The sequence below is a fragment of the Salmo salar genome, chromosome 11, assembly GCF_965601325.2.
Source record: "Salmo salar chromosome 11, fSalSal1, whole genome shotgun sequence".
Taxonomy (NCBI): domain Eukaryota; kingdom Metazoa; phylum Chordata; class Actinopteri; order Salmoniformes; family Salmonidae; genus Salmo; species Salmo salar.
Genome location: NC_138301.1, coordinates 56,050,404 through 56,062,189, shown reverse-complemented (window position 1 = coordinate 56,062,189; position 11,786 = coordinate 56,050,404).

Below are 11,786 nucleotides of genomic sequence, written 5' to 3'. Positions count from 1 at the left end.
TGGCGAGATCATGGAACGGGCAGTCCTTCCCCGGGAGGAAGAGCAGCTCCGTCTTGCCGAGGTTCAGCTTGAGCTGGTGATCCGTCATCCACACTGATATGTCTGACAGACATGCAGAGATGCGATTCGCCGCCTGGTTATCAGAAGGGGGAAAGGAGAAGATTAATTGTGTGTCGTCTGCATAGCAATGATAGGAGAGACCATGTGAGGATATGACAGAGCCAAGTGACTTGGTGTATAGCGAGAATAGGAGAGGGCCTAGAACAGAGCCCTGGGGGACACCAGTGGTGAGAGCGCATGGTGCGGAGACAGATTCTCGCCACGCCACCTGGTAGGAGCGACCTGTCAGGTAGGACGCAATCCAAGCGTGGGCCGCGCTGGAGATGCCCAACTCGGAGAGGGTGGAGAGGAGGATCTGATGGTTCACAGTATCAAAGGCAGCAGATAGGTCTAGAAGTATGAGAGCAGAGGAGAGAGAGTTAGCTTTAGCAGTGCGGAGAGCCTCCGTGACACAGAGAAGAGCAGTCTCAGTTGAATGCCCAGTCTTGAAACCTGACTGATTAGGATCAAGAAGGTCATTCTGAGAGAGATAGCAGGAGAGCTGGCCAAGGACGGCACGTTCAAGAGTTTTGGAGAGAAAAGAAAGAAGGGATACTGGTCTGTAGTTGTTGACATCGGAGGGATCGAGTGTAGGTTTTTTCAGAAGGGGTGCAACTCTCGCTCTCTTGAAGACGGAAGGGACGTAGCCAGCGGTCAAGGATGAGTTGATGAGCGAGGTGAGGAAGGGGAGAAGGTCTCCGGAAATGGTCTGGAGAAGAGAGGAGGGGATAGGGTCAAGTGGGCAGGTTGTTGGGCGGCCGGCCGTCACAAGACGCGAGATTTCATCTGGAGAGAGAGGGGAGAAAGAGGTCAAAGCACAGGGTAGGGCAGTGTGAGCAGGACCAGCGGTGTCGTTTGACTTAGCAAACGAGGATCGGATATCGTCAACCTTCCTTTCAAAATGGTTGACGAAGTCATCCGCAGAGAGGGAGGAGGGGGGGGGGGGGGGAGGAGGATTCAGGAGGGAGGAGAATGAAGTGGTTACTGTAATAGTGTAATGAGGAGCCCTTTAATGAAGTGGTTACTGTAATAGTGTAATAAGGAGCCCTTTAATGAAGTGGTTACTGTAATAGTGTAATAAGGAGCCCTTTAATTAAGTAGTTACTGTAATAGTGTAATAAGGAGCCCTTTAATGATGTATCTCGTCATGTGGGGGTGGGAGGATGTCAACGTTGTGAACAGAGTGCCCCATGGTGGCGGTGGGGTTATGGTATGGACAATCATAAGCTACGGACCACGAACAAAATTGCATTTTATTGATTTTATGGATTGTAATTTGAATGCAGAAAGATAATGTGATGAGATCCTGAGGCCCGTTCATCCACCGCCATCACGTCATGATTCAGCATGATAATGCACTGTCCCATGTTGCAAGGATCTGTACACAATTCCTGGAAGCTGCAAATGGTCCAGTTCTTCCATGACCTGCATACTCACCAGATATGTTACCCACTGAGCATGTTTGGGATGCTCTGGATCAACGTGTACGACAGCGTGTACCAGTTCCCATCACTATCCAGCAACTTCACACAGCCATTAAAGAGGAGTGGGACAACATTCCAACAGGCCACAATCAACAGCCTGATCAACTCTATGTGAAGGAGATGTGTCACGCTGCATGAGGTAAATGGTGGTCACCCCAGATACTGACTGGTTTTCTGATCCACTCCCCTATCTTTTTTTAAAAGGAAACTGTAATAAGTAAAATAGTGTAAAATACAACCACCCTTCCCTCAGTGAATTTAATACATCCATTAATCCGTTCATTCATTAATTCTTTACATTTACTGTAAAAAGGTTACAGTAAGACTAGTGATACTGTAAAACTGTTGACGGTAACATGCTGTACTGTCAATTTCCAGCATTATACTGGGAGCAGAGTTGCCAGCAAATTACGGTAATTATATAATACAGCACTGTTTTATCTTACTGTAAAACATTTTACAGCATCCCTACTGTAAATTAAGAATACAGTATTAACCTGGCAACTCTGATGCCACCATAATGCTGTAAATTTACAGGGGAATGTTTTATTGTGTAGCTTTGAAAGAGTGGGCTCTATCCTGTTCAGTTATCGGACATGTGCCTGTCTGCCAGTCTTCAATGCTTCTATGTCAGTCCTTAAAATATATATTTTTTTACTTTACCTAAAAACCCACCAAAGCTTCTTAAAACATCTGCATAGCTTTTATCATAATACTTCCCCCAAAACCATTCCTCTACTGTCCTCTCTCTATATGTACTCATTCAGCAGCATGCTTTAAACTAAAGCCTTTGGGGGATTTCTGAGTCGTTGTCCTAAAGTAGATTTACCTTCAAATCGCCATTTATTAAATATCTATCCATTAAAGAGCTGCTGCATTGGTCGGTCTGGTCTGGTCTGCCCCAGGAGTCCATTAAGCCTGATTATAGAGAGGAAGAGAGAGAGGGAGAGGAGAGGAAGGGGGTCTATGTGTCAACATAGTGTGGTAGTGTAGTTAAGCTGTCATCTCTACTTCAGTAGATCCCTCCTTTCTGTACAACAGCACAGAGAAGACAGATCATAGAGGAGTCCGATCACAGAGGAGACAGATAACAGAGGAGTCCGATCACAGAGGAAACAGATCACAGGAGGAGACAGATCACAGGAGGAGACAGATCCCAGGAGGAGACAGATCACAGAGGAGACAGATCACAGAGGAGGCAGATCACAGAGCAGACAGATCACAGAGCAGACAGATCACAGAGAAGACAGATCACAGGAGGAGACAGATCCCAGGAGGAGACAGATCACAGAGGAGACAGATCACAGAGCAGACAGATCACAGAGCAGACAGATCACAGAGAAGACAGATCACAGGAGGAGACAGATCCCAGGAGGAGACAGATCACAGAGGAGACAGATCACAGAGGAGGCAGATCACAGAGAAGACAGATCACAGAAGGAGACAGATCCCAGAGAAGACAGATCACAGGAGGAGACAGATCACAGAGGAGCTGGATCACAGAGGAGACAGATCACAGGAGGAGACAGATCAGAGGAGGAGACAGATCAGAGGAGGAGATAGATCACAGGAGGAGACAGATCACAGGAGGAGACAGATCACAGAGAAGACAGATCACAGGAGGAGACCAGGGAAGTTCTATAACAGAACTGGAAGTCTAGTTGCTCTGAGAGGTTGATTCCGTCAGTTCTACTCAGGTCAGAGTTCTGTCTTGACGTTAGTACAGTAGTAGTCATGGTGCTGTCAGTGGGTGACGGTCTGCAGGAAGCTCTGTAGGAGAGGTGGCAGCAGGGCCAGTCATCATGGAGAAGAGGGGTAGCAGTGCTGGATCCTTCAGAAGAGCCTCCATCAAGAGGACCACGTCTGGGTCTCAGAAGGTAAGGATGGTGCTGGTCGTGGCGGTGGTCAGGGAGCAGTGGTGTGAGACACCCAAGGGGGCACTAATGAACAAAGTCAATACATTGGCATTATTTTGGTGTGTATCATGTCTATGATGATGCTATACATGTCGTTTAAACATTTCAGTGGGCTCTGTCATGTATTTGAAGTGATCAACAGGTGATTATTGATTGGTCAGTTATTTTTGGGGGGGCTGAACCTGCAGGTCAAAGGTGTTGTTTTGGTTTCTTATTAAAGGAAGGGGTGTTTCCTTTCTCCTCTTTAGAGGGATGTTTCTAGAAGTTTCTGTCATTAGAACAGAAAGGATTTACACCACTGGTGGGAGCTGTGACACACAGCTGTGTTTACTGTGTTCCCATGGTTACTGAGGCATTACTCTGTGACACACAGCTGTGTTTACTGTGTTCCCATGGTTACTGAGGCATTACTCTGTGACACACACCTGTGTTTACTGTGTTCCCATGGTTACTGAGGCATTACTCTGTGACACACAGCTGTGTTTACTGTGTTCCCATGGTTACTGAGGCATTACTCTGTGACACACAGCTGTGTTTACTGTGTTCCCATGGTTACTGAGGCATTACTCTGTGACACACAGCTGTGTTTACTGTGTTCCCATGGTTACTGAGGCATTACTCTGTGACACACACCTGTGTTTACTGTGTTCCCATGGTTACTGAGGCATTACTCTGTGACACACACCTGTGTTTACTGTGTTCCCATGGTTACTGAGGCATTACTCTGTGACACACAGCTGTGTTTACTGTGTTCCCATGGTTACTGAGGCATTACTCTGTGACACACAGCTGTGTTTACTGTGTTCCCATGGTTGCTGAGGCATTACTCTGACACACAGCTGTGTTTATTGTGTTCCCATGGTTACTGAGGCATTACTCTGTGATTAGCTTAGCTCCAACTGAGCATTTGGCTTTTCTCAAGCATCGCTTTGTACTGTAATTTATTGAATAAATGTGCTTTTTTTAAAAACATTTTTACACAGTATGTAGAAAGGCATCTCATGCTATGTTTTTCTATTTGTTATATTATAAATTGTTAGTGGTAAACATACAGTATATTTTCACACTTAAACATTAAATGTACTACAAAATAAAATAAAATAAATAAAATAAAAAATTGCATGAAATGCCTATTTCCATTCACTACCTTAGACGAAGTCTAAACAGGCAGTCCGATTAGATACAATCAATAACTTAGGAGTATTTGAACAAACGTGGAGGACTAGAATGTTCTGGGGAGGATTGTTGGTAATGTGATCAAATGGAGAGCCCCCTCTGAGATCCTCCTAAATGGAGAGCCCCCTCTGAGATCCTCCTAAATGTAGAGCCCCCTCTGAGATCCTCCTAAATGTAGAGCCCCCTCTGAGATCCCCTAAATGGAGAGCCCCCTCTGAGATCCTCCTAAATGTAGAGCCCCCTCTGAGATCCGCCTAAATGTAGAGCCCCCTCTGAGATCCTCCTAAATGTAGAGCCCCCTCTGAGATCCGCCTAAATGGAGAGCCCCCTCTGAGATCCTCCTAAATGTAGAGCCCCCTCTGAGATCCTCCTAAATGTAGAGCCCCCTCTGAGATCCCCCTAAATGGAGAGCCCCCTCTGAGATCCCCCTAAATGGAGAGCCCCCTCTGAGATCCTCCTAAATGTAGAGCCCCCTCTGAGATCCTCCTAAATGTAGAGCCCCCTCTGAGATCCCCCTAAATGGAGAGCCCCCTCTGAGATCCCCCTAAATGGAGAGCCCCCTCTGAGATCCTCCTAAATGGAGAGCCCCCTCTGAGATCCCCTAAATGTAGAGCCCCCTCTGAGATCCCCTAAATGTAGAGCCCCCTCTGAGATCCCCTAAATGGAGAGCCCCCTCTGAGATCCCCTAAATGGAGAGCCCCCTCTGAGATCCCCCTAAATGGAGAGCCCCCTATGAGATCCCTTAAATGGAGAGCCCCCTGAGAGATCCCTTAAATGGCGAGATCCCTTCTGAGATCCCTCTAAAGATGATCCCCCCCTCTGAGATCCACCTAAAGGTGATCCCCCCCTCTGAGATCCACCTAAAGGTGATTCCCCCCCTCTGAGATCCCCTAAAGGTGATCCCCCCCCTCTGAGATCCACCTAAAGATGATCCCCCCCCTCTGAGATCCCCCTAAAGGTGATCGCCCCTCTGAGATCCCCCTAAAGGTGATTCCCCCCTCTGAGATCCCCCTAAAGGTGATCGCCCCTCTGAGATCCCTCTAAAGGTGATCCCCCCTCTGAGATCATTATAGCAGTACTCTCAGTGATATGGAGTCACCGGACCATCTATTGTGCAGATAACTCACTATAGCAGTACTCTCAGTAATACGGAGTCACCGGACCATCTATTCTGCAGATAACTCACTATAGCAGTACTCTCAGTGATACGGAGTCACCGGACCATCTATTCTGCAGATAACTCACTATAGCAGTACTCTCAGTGATACGGAGTCACCGGACCCTCTATTCTGCAGATAACTCACTATAGCAGTACTCTCAGTGATACGGAGTCACCGGACCCTCTATTCTGCAGATAACTCACTATAGCAGTACTCTCAGTGATACGGAGTCACCGGACCCTCTATTCTGCAGATAACTCACTATAGCAGTACTCTCAGTGATACGGAGTCACCGGACCCTCTATTCTGCAGATAACTCACTATAGCAGTACTCTCAGTGATACGGAGTCACCGGACCCTCTATTCTGCAGATAACTCACTATAGCAGTACTCTCAGTGATACGGAGTCACCGGACCCTCTATTCTGCAGATAACTCACTATAGCAGTACTCTCAGTGATACGGAGTCACCGGACCCTCTATTCTGCAGATAACTCACTATAGCAGTACTCTCAGTGATACGGAGTCACCGGACCCTCTATTCTGCAGATAACTCACTATAGCAGTACTCTCAGTGATACGGAATCACCGGACCCTCTATTCTGCAGATAACTCACTATAGCAGTACTCTCAGTGATACGGAGTCACCGGACCCTCTATTCTGCAGATAACTCACTATAGCAGTACTCTCAGTGATACGGAGTCACCGGACCATCTATTCTGCAGATAACTCACTATAGTAGTACTCTCAGTGATATGGAGTCACCGGACCATCAGGATGTGATTTGCGCATTTAATCTGTGAGAATGGCTCTGTGAAGCCACCGGCAGGCAGCAACTAGCTCTAATCCCCAGGGATTTTAGTCTTTCTTATGTCATTCTCCTCTCATGTGATTAAAACACAATATACTGTACACTTCAGGACAGGATTATAAAACACAATACGCTGTACACTTCAGGTCTATAAAACACAATACACTGTACACTTCAGGACAGGATTATAAAACACAACACACTGTACACTTCAGGACTATAAAACATAATACACTGTACACTTCAGGACAGGATTATAAAACACAACACACTGTACACTTCAGGACAGGATTATAAAACACAACACACTGTACACTTCAGGACTATAAAACATAATACACTGTACACTTCAGGACAGGATTATAAAACACAACACACTGTACACTTCAGGACTATAAAACACAATACACTGTACCCTTCAGGACAGGATTATAAAACACAACACACTGTACACTTCAGGACTATAAAACACAATACACTGTACCCTTCAGGACAGGATTATAAAACACAACCCACTGTACACTTCAGGACTATAAAACACAATACACTGTACACTTCAGGACAGGATTATAAACACAATACGCTGTACACTTCAGGATTATAAAACACAATACACTGTACACTTCAGGACAGGACCATAAAACACATTACACTATACACTTCAGGACTATAAAACACAATACACTGTATAGCCCTGTCCTGTCCATTGAAAGTGCTATCCCATTACCTAAACACATTCAAAGTGCTTCATTACCAGACTATGAACTGACCTTCATGTCTTAAAGTAATGATGGACTGTCGTTTCTCTTTGCTTATTTGAGCTGTTTTTACCATAATATGGACTTGGTCTTTTACCAAATAGGGCTATATTCTGTATACCAACCCTACCTTGTCACAACACTAACTGATTGGCTCAAACGCATTAAGAAGGAAAGAAATTACACAAATTAACTTTTAACAAGACACACCTGTTAATTGAAATGCATTCCAGATGACTACCTCATGAAGCTGGTTGAGAGAATGCCAAGAGTTTGCAAAACTGTCATCAAGGCAAAGGGTGGCTACTTTGAAGAATTGTTAAGACACTAACAGTTTACAGACGGTAGGCAATTAAGGTCACAAACTTAGGACACTAAAGAGGCCTTCCTACTGACTCTGAAAAACACCAAAAGAAAGATGCCCAGGGTCCCTGCTCATCTGCGTGAATGTGCCTAAGGCATGCTGCAAGGAGGCATGAGGACTGCAGATGTGGCCAGGGCAATAAATTGCAATGTCCGAACTGTGAGACACCTAAGACAGCGCTACAGGGAGTCAGGACGGACAGCTGATCGTCCTCGCAATGGCAGACCATGTGTAACAACACCTGCACAGGATCGGTACATCCAAGCGTCACACCTGCGGGACATGTACAGGATGGCAACAACAACTGACCAAGTTACACCAGGAAAGCACAATCCCTCCATCAGTGCTCAGACTGTCCGCAATAGGCTGAGAGAGGCTGGACTGAGGGCTTGTAGGCCTGTTGTAAGGCAGGTCCTCACCAGACATCACGGGCAACAACGTCGCCTATGGGCACAAACCCACCGTCGCTGGACCAGACAGGACTGGCAAAAGTGCTCACGGTTTTGTCTCACCAGGGGTGATGGTCGGATTTGCATTTATCGTCAAAGGATTGAGCGTTACACCAAGGCCTGTACTGTGAAGCGGGATCGATTTGGAGGTGGAGGGTCCGTCATGGTTTGGGGCGGTGTGTCACAGCATCATCGGACTGAGCTTGTTGTCATTGCAGGCAATCTCAACGCTGTACATTACAGGAAAGACATCCTCCTCCCTCATGTGGTACCCTTCCTGCAGGCTCAACCTGACATGACCCTCCAGCATGACAACGCAACCAGCCATACTACTTGTTCTGTGCGTGATTTCCTGCAAGACAGGAATGTCAGTGTTCTGTCATGGCCAGCGAAGAGCCCGGATCTCAATCCCATTGAGCACATCTGGGACCTGTTGGATCGGAGGGTGAGGGCTAGGGCCATTCCCCCCAGAAATGTCCGGGAACTTGCAGGTGCCTTGGTGGAAGAGTGGGGTGACATCTCGCAGCAAGAACTGGCAAATCTGGTGCAGTCCATGAGGAGAAGATGCACTGCAGTACTTAATGCAGCTGGTGGCCGCACCATACTGACTGTTACTTTGGATTTTGACCCCCCCTTTGTTCAGGGACACATTATTCCATTTCTGTTAGTCACATGTCTGTGGAACTTGTTCAGTTTATGTCTCAGTTGTTGAATCTTGTTATGTTCATACAAATATTTACACATGTTAAGTTTGCTGAAAATAAACGCAGTTGACAGTGAGAGGACGTTTCTTTTTTGCTGAGTTTATACATATCCAGAAATGTTGGTAAATTAGATTTTATTATTTAAAGAAATTCTGAAAGAGATTGGTGTGTTTTTTTCACTATCTAATAATGGCGTGGGGTTTGTTCAATGACAGATATGTTTTGTTTAAAATCTATGATTTGATGGTTTCATTTCAGAGAGACAAATAACTATGTTTTTTAGCAAAATACTATATTTCCACCTCACTCTCAGAGAAATAAGTATTACTGCTAGGTTTTCTATGTCACAAATAACTACATTTTCAATAAATGAATGTAGAAAAATGACTGAGACTTGATCACTCAGGGACACTCAACACCTCTTGGAAAGCCACTCTGCTTTGTCTTTGGCATTAACATTTGTGTTACTGTCTCACTGAAAAATACCATTTTATTCTCGTGTTAGGTCTTCAGAGGACTGAGGAGGATTCCTCAAACTTTTTATCTGAGCTTTGCTACTTTCATATTTATTTTGAGCCTGACAAACTCCCCAAATCCCTTCCGATGATTCTACCAAAGTTGGTAGAATCTCAATTAAAATGATTTACAACTGTAATGACTACCGAAGGTGCTTCCACCAAGTTTTAACTCAGAGGTTGGTGACTTATCCAATTATGATATTTCCATTTATAAATTTTTCTTAATTTTGACTATTTTCTATAACTGTGTATGAAAACAATCTAATTTAATCCCTTTTTAGTTTTAATTTCAAAGGCAACAAAATGTGAAACAAGTTCAAGGATGTGTAGCCTTTCAATAGACTGTCTTCTAATACTTATAATGTCAACAGATTGTATTGTACCAATTCAAAAGCTATTTTATTCTTTAATGTCGGTTGTTTAGCATTAGTTCAGCCACTGTTTTTGAAAAAGGTAAAAAAGTCCAAAATGGCTCTCTGGTAATTCAATTCATACACGTTTAGGTGATAAGCAAAGGCAGAGTATCATATGAATTGATTAAGTGAGAGCATGGCCTGACTGTCTATAACTGTCTCTGTTTCGGGCTCTCTGCCCGTTGCGCTCTGTGGATAGCCTGCTGGCCCTTGAGCCCTGGTAAAGCCCATGAAACCTAATCACACACATTTGGGGGGGGGGGGGGGGGGGGGGGATTTCACCACCGTTTCTAATGGTAAACGATCACTGCTTGACCGTACTCAGATACAAAAGTCACTGACCCGGGAAAACAATCACATAATCGTCTACGTAGTCAGAGGGCCCTAACGGGTCAGGAATGGGTCTTTTAGTATAGTGTTGAGTTAGTTGTAACAGGTATCACTTGTTATCATGTGACTTTTTAGCACAAGACTGTAAAATAGCATTTCTCTCTTTCTCTCTCTCTGTCTGTCTCTCTCTCTCTCCCTCTGTCTCGCTCTCTCTCTGTCTCTCTCTCTCCCCCCTCTGTCTCTTTCTCTCTCCCTTGCTCTCTATCTCGCTCTCTCTATCTCTCGGTCACTCTCTCTGTCACTCTCTCTCTGTCACTCTCACTCTCTCTCTCTCTGTCACTCTCTCTCTCTGTGTCACTCTCTCTCTCTCTGTCACTCTCTCTCTGTCACTCTCACTCTCTCTCTCTCTGTCATTCTCTCTGTCTCTGTATCTGTCTCTGTCTCTCTCTCTGTCACTCTCTCTCTCTCTCTCTGTCACTCTCTCTCTCTCTCTCTCTCTGTCACTCTCTGTCTCTCTCTCTGTCTCAGTCTCTCTCTCTCTCTGTCTATCTTGAAAGGAAGTCATTTTATTATACACTGCTCAAAAAAATAAAGGGAACACTTAAACAACACAATGTAACTCCAAGTCAATCACACTTTTGTGAAATCAAACTGTCCACTTAGGAAGCAACACTGATTGACAATAAATTCCACATGCTGTTGTGCAAATGGAATAGACAACAGGTGGAAATTATAGGCAATTAGCAAGACACCCCCAATAAAGGAGTGGTTCTGCAGGTGGGGACCACAGACCACTTCTCAGTTCCTATGCTTCCTGGCTGATGTTTTGGTCACTTTTGAATGCTGGCGGTGCTTTCACTCTAGTGGTAGCATGAGACGGAGTCTACAACCCACACAAGTGGCTCAGGTAGTGCAGCTCATCCAGGATGGCACATCAATGCGAGCTGTGGCAAGAAGGTTTGCTGTGTCTGTCAGCGTAGTGTCCAGAGCATGGAGGCGCTACCAGGAGACAGGCCAGTACATCAGGAGACGTGGAGGAGGCTGTAGGAGGGCAACAACCCAGCAGCAGGACCGCTACCTCCGCCTTTGTGCAAGGAGGAGCAGGAGGAGCACTGCCAGAGCCCTGCAAAATGACCTCCAGCAGGCCACAAATGTGCATGTGTCTGCTCAAAGGTCAGAAACAGACTCCATGAGGGTGGTATGAGGGCCCGACATCCACAGGTGGGGGTTGTGCTTACAGCCCAACACCGTGCAGGACGTTTGGCATTTGCCAGAGAACACCAAGATTGGCAAATTTGCCACTGGCGCCCTGTGCTCTTCACAGATGAAAGCAGGTTCACACTGAGCACGTGACAGACGTGACAGAGTCTGGAGACACCGTGGAGAACGTTCTGCTGCCTGCAACATCCTCCAGCATGACCGGTTTGGCGGTGGGTCAGTCATGGTGTGGGGTGGCATTTCTTTGGGGGGCCGCACAGCCCTCCATGTGCTCGCCAGAGGTAGCCTGACTGCCATTAGGTACCGAGATGAGATCCTCAGACCCCTTGTGAGACCATATGCTGGTGCGGTTGGCCCTGGGTTCCTCCAAATGCAAGACAATGCTA